At 40.4% G+C, this 7,580-nt stretch overlaps 1 pseudogene; it reads right to left on the bottom strand.

Moving 5' to 3' along the window:
* Positions 1–4,388: 4,388 nt before the first annotated feature.
* LOC147626367 (germin-like protein 8-5 pseudogene) lies at positions 4,389–5,069 on the bottom strand (annotated as a pseudogene).
* Positions 5,070–7,580: the final 2,511 nt, after the last annotated feature.

Below are 7,580 nucleotides of genomic sequence, written 5' to 3'. Positions count from 1 at the left end.
TCGGAGGTTTGGACAGGTACACTGAATGTGAGTAAATTGCCTATAACTTTTACATTATTACTCATATGATGTTCCCAATTTGCATATCACAAATTCAAATAACATAGAGCTTAACTTGATTTATTGAGTAATTTTTGATGTATTCTACTATTTTGTATATTATTTAAAAGGCATGAGAATTGTTATGAAAAAACATACTATTTTGTCCTCCCACCACATCTACCCTTAGTTTTTATGGATCTAGTGATGATTAGGTTGGGGAAGATTAGAAGAATGTGGATCTAAGATAAAATTATAAATCTAACGTTGGATTTTTGTAGATTTACTTTGGAAAATTTGTTATGACTGTTAGAGGCCCATTAAATCAATTGTAATTTAATTCTAGAAAATTAAATATTGAATCTTTCAATCTAAAAACTCTAGGGATAAATATACTTATTACCATGAGTTTATTAAAAAAAAGGCTTAATTTGAGTATGGGAAGGTTCATTTTCAATCCTCCCGAGTGAAAATTCCCATATTGTGTCCACTCTCCTCTTTTCAAGTCTAAAACCAATCCTATTAATGTTTGGAAATCTAGGCTTGGTAAACTTCAAAGCCTAGATATCATGCCATGTGTGAGGCTTGGGTAAACAAAAATCTTATATATGCATACCACTTTATGTCCACATTTGCTTCGAGAGGATCCACATAAGCACCTTGTCACCTTCAGTGTTCACTCTCCATGTCAACATGGTCAACCTAGTTGACTTTCCACCTCATCATCCTAGTCACAATAATGCAGCATCTTCTTTCCACCTTTGCATGCCACCTCGCACTTGCTGACATGGCAGCCACATAATAGTGCCACATGTCAAGAAAATGCCACCTGGCATGCACGCTTGTGACACGTGGCACCTTCTTCCCACCTTTCCATTTTTTTCAAAAATATATTTTTAAAAAAGTTAATTTAATATATTTTTAGTATTTTTAAAAAAAGAAAAATAAAATATAGAATTTTAAATAATAAAATATACATATAAAATCACTAATTTTAAAGGATTATGTTTTAAAATTAGATAAATAATATTATTTCTAAAGTTTATATTATTTAATTTTAAAATTTACTATTTCTTAAAAATATTTTATGTGTAGAAAAAATCTTTGAATAAAATTTTAAAAAATAAATTATAAAAGAAAATACAGTTACATAATTATAAAACAAAAGATATATTTATATATCTAGTAATGATAAATATTTAGACTTGTAAGTATTTTTTATTAATAATATGAATTTTTAAGTGGATAATAGTTTTCTTTTTATCTTTATGTTTATCTTAATTATCCAATCAATCTTAGATAGGAAATCCAATGAGATTTGAAGTGGATAACCTTTTTTTCCTATATAAACACACTCTCTAGGAATATCCCACACACATCTCTGGTACTATCCCATCATTGAGCCTTCATAAATTTTTCTCTCTTAGCTTCCTTGAGAATGGGTTCTCAAAGTCGTAGGAGTTAGAAACGTGATAGGACTAGACTTCCCCCCATCCACCAAGTTCAAGAGGAGGAGAGGAAAAGGGTAGCTCGTGTGAGAGAAAGAGAGAGTGGAGAGCACGTCAACGAGCAACACCTTCTGTTTTGTCGATGATCCAAGCCTTTCTCCTCCTCTTACACTTCCTCGCCCTCCGCCCTCTTCCCCCCCACTATCCCTTAGTTTAGATAATCCACATGAACCCGCCCTTCTTGAGCCCCCTTCTCTTCCACCAGAACCCATCCCCCTCCTTTGGGTGCCCATAGTGTGGATAGGAAATAACTATTAAAGTCAGGGGTGCATCGTCATGCCCACGCAATCTTCCAATCCTATTTCAAAGACCTCACGCCTTCATCACCTCACAAGCATGCGTGCTTGGTGCTTTGATCGATCTGCCTAACATGGCCACCAACTGCAGGGTGCTTTCTAACATTGGAGGTCGAAGAGAGAGGAGAGCTAGCATGGCGGTGCTACAAAGTGTTCATCGTTCCTATACAGTTAACAAGAAGAGAACTCTGCGGACGCTTTGGCTACTCAACGGGCTATTGTGGTAGCCATAAGAAGCTCCCAAATGAAGGGTAAGGCCAGTGCCACATCTCGCATCCTTTCCATAGCACCACATGCACTTAGAATTGGGTCTATTAGACGATAAAGTTTCGATGCCAATGAGGTTGGTGCTTCGTGGGTGAGTAGTGGTCGTGTAGCTAGGCATGATCACCTACTAGATGAAACCAATAGAGCCTTGATCGAAAGTTTTTGGGAGGTTTATTATCGTGCCTTGCCAATTTTCAAGAAAGCTTTGCGTAAGAAAGTGACAAGAGGAGTGTTCATTGAGCACGGTGCTTGCTTTCTTAAAACGACCCAAACAGAGTTGTTTTCTCAGTTTGTGGCATCATATCCAGATCTTAAAATCGGGCAAAGGTCATTTGAGGAGTGTAAGCCTTGGTTTGTGAGGTTCTCACGACATTGTGTGACAAATGTTGTTGTCACTACCATGTTGAGTTTCAAATTTTTTATGATGTGTTCCGTTCTCTTAGTGGGCATAAAGAGTTGCCTCGTAGTCCTCATAATTTTATCCACTCTCTTTTGTGTGCACGCACAGAGGATGCCCATTTCCATATGATGCCTTGTGTGGAGAGCAATTTCACATCATGTGGTTCACTTGCACATCTACAGATGGTAGATCTTGATGCAAGTGACGAAGAGATAGTGCCATGGCGACATTATGAGTATGTGACACACTAGCTCTAGAGTGGTGGGCAGTCCAAGAAGTTGCATCTCATGGAAAAACATACACCACATTCTCACTTCACAGCCACATTTAGGGAGAAGATATACCCCTATATATGGCACAATCACTGTGCCAAGCAGTAGGATCGTCAATTCCGAGCATGCTTGGCAGAATTTCCTATTGGTGTGGTCATCTCAGTGGTTGATTTTGTAGAGAACTACACCTTTACACCTTTTTCAGGCGATACAATCTGAGTATTACTTCTCGGAGTAGGCGATGGTTATATTTCATAATATTTGTTTCGTGTTTGAGCTATATTACTTATTTTATTTTTTGTGTCCTAATCGTCTCTCTTGCTTACCTCACCAAGTTGCTATTTATGGTCCACATTAGCTATTGACATGTAGAGGCCCATGTAGATGGGATAGAAAGTACCCCGGCTGAGCCGTGTCATTATTCGATAGTATCTTTTCTATATCAGTTTGATGATCGTTCACATGATGCACATTTTGTGCAACATTGTTTTCATCTCCACCATGATGATTTTTTATGAGATTGTGGGATCACACGTGGTGAAAGTTTAGGGTTTCGGGCTTTAATGGTTTCATTAGGGTTGGGCAAATGAGATAGAGATGGAAGAGGAAGGGAGGAAGCGTTTAATTTGGACGTTCAAGAGGGAAAGCGGACTTGAAAATGAAATTTTTGACTACAATGAAATTTTAGATGGGTTTTTGAGGGGGAAAGTGAGTTTTAAGGGGATCTCAAAAATTTCAAAATTTTAAAAATCTCTTGGATGCAAGATCATGGGCTTAGTGATTGGGAGAAGGAATATTGCCCTTGGTGGTTAGATTATCCCATTAGGGAGTATCCCAAAAATGAGACATGTCATTATAAGGGTAAGATATCCAGTTATATCTCCCATTCACAGTTTGTGCATTATCAACAACTTATGTTTTCTTCGTTAATGACATGTATTACTCTAAAAGAAGCTTGATCCATCCGACCACCCGCGATCCATCACTCGCATTGCACTCGCATCTCTGTAGAGACTCTTTTAACCTCTGTAGTAGAGAGGTCAATTTTAATCTTAGAAAATTATTATAACACACTTACACACACTTTCACTCTCGTCTTGCAAAGACTCAAATATAACAATTTTGCACATTCTAGCCTCTGTAGGGACTTAAAATGAAATTTTCCAAACAATATAACCGAGCACAGTATTTGTCTCAACCTCAATCTTGACCTTGATCTCACTCAGAGTCTTGATTTGAATCTCAATCTAGATCTCAATCATCTCCATTGATTATGAAGAACACATTCTCTCTCTCTCTCTCTCTCTCTCTCTCTCTCTCTCTCTCAATATCTATCTCTCTTTTTCATAAACCTATGAGTGTGTATAAGTTGTAAAGGTATAGTTATATTCTAAAAACGTGATAAGCAAGTTTTTAAAACCTAGTTACACAATGGGCAATATTCATAAAATTTCGTGAGGCCATGGCCCATGTAGTTTTTTTTGTCAATCACGTGAGATAAGAAAACAGTGTCATTATTTCAAAAGAAATATTCACGAGAGAGAACTTTGTGACGGTAGTTTATTCACGAGAGTGTGCGTGTATAAGTTGGCGGCGTCTAATCAAGCTAAGAAAGGGTTTTGGCGACGCTGGCAATGAGGCTTTCCACCTCATCCTTGCCGATGCCGAAGGCTATCTCTAGCACCTCCTCGGGGAGGGGTGGGTAGGCGTCGAAGAGAGCGGCGGCGAGTTGCGAGGTGCCCGGGTTCTGGCTATTGAGGGCGGAGATGGCGAGGGCGGATTGGTGCTCGTCGGGGTTGAGCTGGAAGTGCACAAGGCCGCGAGGGAAGACAAAGAGATCGCCGGGGGAGAGGGTCTGCTCAAAGAGGGTATTGTTGGGCGTGGCGGTGACGAAGCCCACCTTGAGCGTGCCCTCGGCCAGGAAGAGCACCTCGGTGGCGCGGGGATGAACGTGGGGCGGGTTTAATCCCTTGGGGTCGAAGTCGATGCGGGCGATGGACAGGCCCTGCGTGTTGAGAGCAAAGAAGTTGGCTGCACTGGCCAGGTTGACGGAGACGCCCAGCCCTTTGATAGGTTTGGCGGGATGCTCAAGCATCGTGAACTTGAAGTCGGCGTCCTGCACCTCATCGGCCGGCTTGCAGGCGAACCCGTTGAGGGTGATCATGCTGGTGTTATCCGCCACACAGAAGTCCTGCAGAGGGTCTTCATCCGCGGCCCTCACTTCTAATATGAGCGGAGACATGAGCATCACCGCCAGTAGAAGCAGAAAGCTGCTAGCTGCTGCCATAGCTGTGGCTTGCGGACTGTGAGCACGCTGGGATATTGGAGATGATGAGGAGCGAAAGCTGTGATATTGGAGATAGATGATCAGAAGAATAGGCTACGCCGATCCTCATGCGCCTGACGTCGTATTTATATGCTGCACGACGCCGCTGGCTGGAAAGAACGAGTCTTATCATCCGCTCTCCAAGGAACCAGTCCTATCCGCTCTAAGAAAGAGTCCATGTCCATGCCGACCCGGTCGACGTTCCCGCTATCTGATCTGCCGGAAGGGAGGACGTCACAGTGATTGACGTAGTCTCCGACCATCACCTTGTGATTTATGTTGTATCCTGACGCTCGCTGTAGTCTTCTATCCTCTACGTGCCACGGATGTGCCGGCCATACGTGCCACGCAGGACTCCAAGTTGAAGGAGTCAACATAATTTGTTGGTCCAAGTCCTTTTGGAAGTTGGGACCACACGTGACACGGGTGTGAATGTGACTCGCCTTCCTGTTCTCAAATGAATCTTTTAGAGAGAGAGTGATAATTGTGACTCGCCTTCCTTCCTTTTTTCTGATGAATCTTAGAGAGAGAGAGATGTGTTAGTAGGGGTGAGAGAGAGAGAGGGGGGGGGTCTATGTGCTAGTAGGGGTGAAACAAACCTAAGCTCTCTAAGTGTTTGCCACATTTTAAAGGCACAAAAGGCACATTTTTCTTTGGATATTTTAAAGTCTAGTTAAGTGTCCCCCCACTTGTGTGTGAACACCCTCTTAATAAGAGAACATAAGATGGGGCTTTGGTGCCTATATAAATCATTGTACATGGTGAAAGTATTATCATTGTTGCATTATGCAATCTCTCGCTATTATTAGCTATCACATCTTTCTCTCCCTCTCCCTCTCCCTCTCTCTCTATCCCTCTCTGTAAGTACTATCTCGATGGCTTGAACCGCCATCTCTCTTTGCACAAGTTCTACTCCTACACTCACATCATTGGCACCTTCCACCCACCATAACATGAGCTCTAATAATGCAAACACAAATATAGTATCAGAGCCTTGATCCATGATACTCCCATTAATCACCTTTCATTTAGTAAGAACCCTTTTTTCCTCTTTGCCTAGGCACCCCCTGGCAATTTTTTTCCTTGTTCTCCCTCTATAGAGAATCATTCTTTGAGATTTTTAGTGTGTTTTGAAGATAACACAGAGCTACCTGACCTCGAGGGGCTTATTTCAACTCAAAGAAAATGTGGTGAAAACACATCATAAACTCATGGAAAAACATAATTTACAGCATTGAGGGCTACATGTAAAATGAACAATTTGTCTTAGGGTCTTCTAATCGGTGATACAAGCTAACTGAGTTTCAAGTTTAAAGGCAAACCATCAAGTGGGTGATGAAAACCAAGCAATCGTCGATTTCCTTTACTAATCGAGTGATTAACCCTGATCACCTTCAATTTTTTGAAGTTCTCAAGTTCCAAATCATTGATTTGTGAGTTGATATTCCCATATATATCCACCCCCTTCATTTGTTGCGTTAATTGCTTCCTCCAAACTACACTACATTTTTGCATATGCTTTTAGGGAGGTGGGGGAGCATTGCATAATCATCAAATCAGAGGCATTGCCTTGAAAAAAAATTTGATGCTTTTCTCAAGTATGGAAAAAACCAACAAATTTAAGCTCTTGAAGCCACAAGAAATTGCGGCTTTTCAAAAATTAAGGTAAAGTTGGCGTAAGTATAGCCTCTACACAATCAAGAATTCGGCACTTCATCAAATTGAAGACCTTGCACACCGATAAGTTTTTGGAGCTTTTCCACAAGAAATCCTTTTGCATTAAAGCGACCATGCCACATCAACAATAAATCCTTCATTATAGCTTTTAAATCGAGCATTAAGAGGTACTCTCCCTTGGCCCTTGAGCCGCAAAATGATAGTCCAAGTGTCAATCGCTTGGTAATGACATCAAAGGATGATCTTCATAGACATTACACCAACGTGGTGAGTTTTTCAAACTTCCAACATTATCTTCTAATTATGTATGATTTATGGGTTATATGCTAGGGATGTCTTCCAACATCTCAATATTTGGATATCTTTTTTATAAGCCTTCTATAGAAGGCTTGGCTTCTTTTTATCTTACTTTCCCTACTTTTAGAGAGAGAGGATTGTCTATAAACAGACTAATGTACGCAATTGGACCTAACATGAGAATTTCATGTGTTGGCATCATTGTGTGCTTTTGTATTACATGATTGCAATCTAAGAGCCCAAATCATCATATTGAAGGTTATGTATCACTCTTAGCTAACACTTCACTCTGAAGAGGGGTTTGTTGGATATTTCGGAGTCTAGTAATTGTCAAGTGCTGTGTGAACAACCCCTTAATAAAAGAATATAAGATAAGGCCCTCAGCCTATATAATCATTGTATATGGTGGAATTATTATCATAATACAATCATTATTGTTATATATGGTGGAACTATTATCATAGTACAAACATTATTGTGATGTGTAATCTCTCTCAA

The sequence above is a fragment of the Cibotium barometz genome, chromosome 22, assembly GCF_041138505.1.
Source record: "Cibotium barometz isolate CiBa-2024 chromosome 22, ASM4113850v1, whole genome shotgun sequence".
Lineage (NCBI taxonomy): Eukaryota > Viridiplantae > Streptophyta > Polypodiopsida > Cyatheales > Cibotiaceae > Cibotium > Cibotium barometz.
Note: the sequence above shows the minus strand (reverse complement) of the source record. Positions and strands in the feature narration are given on the sequence as shown.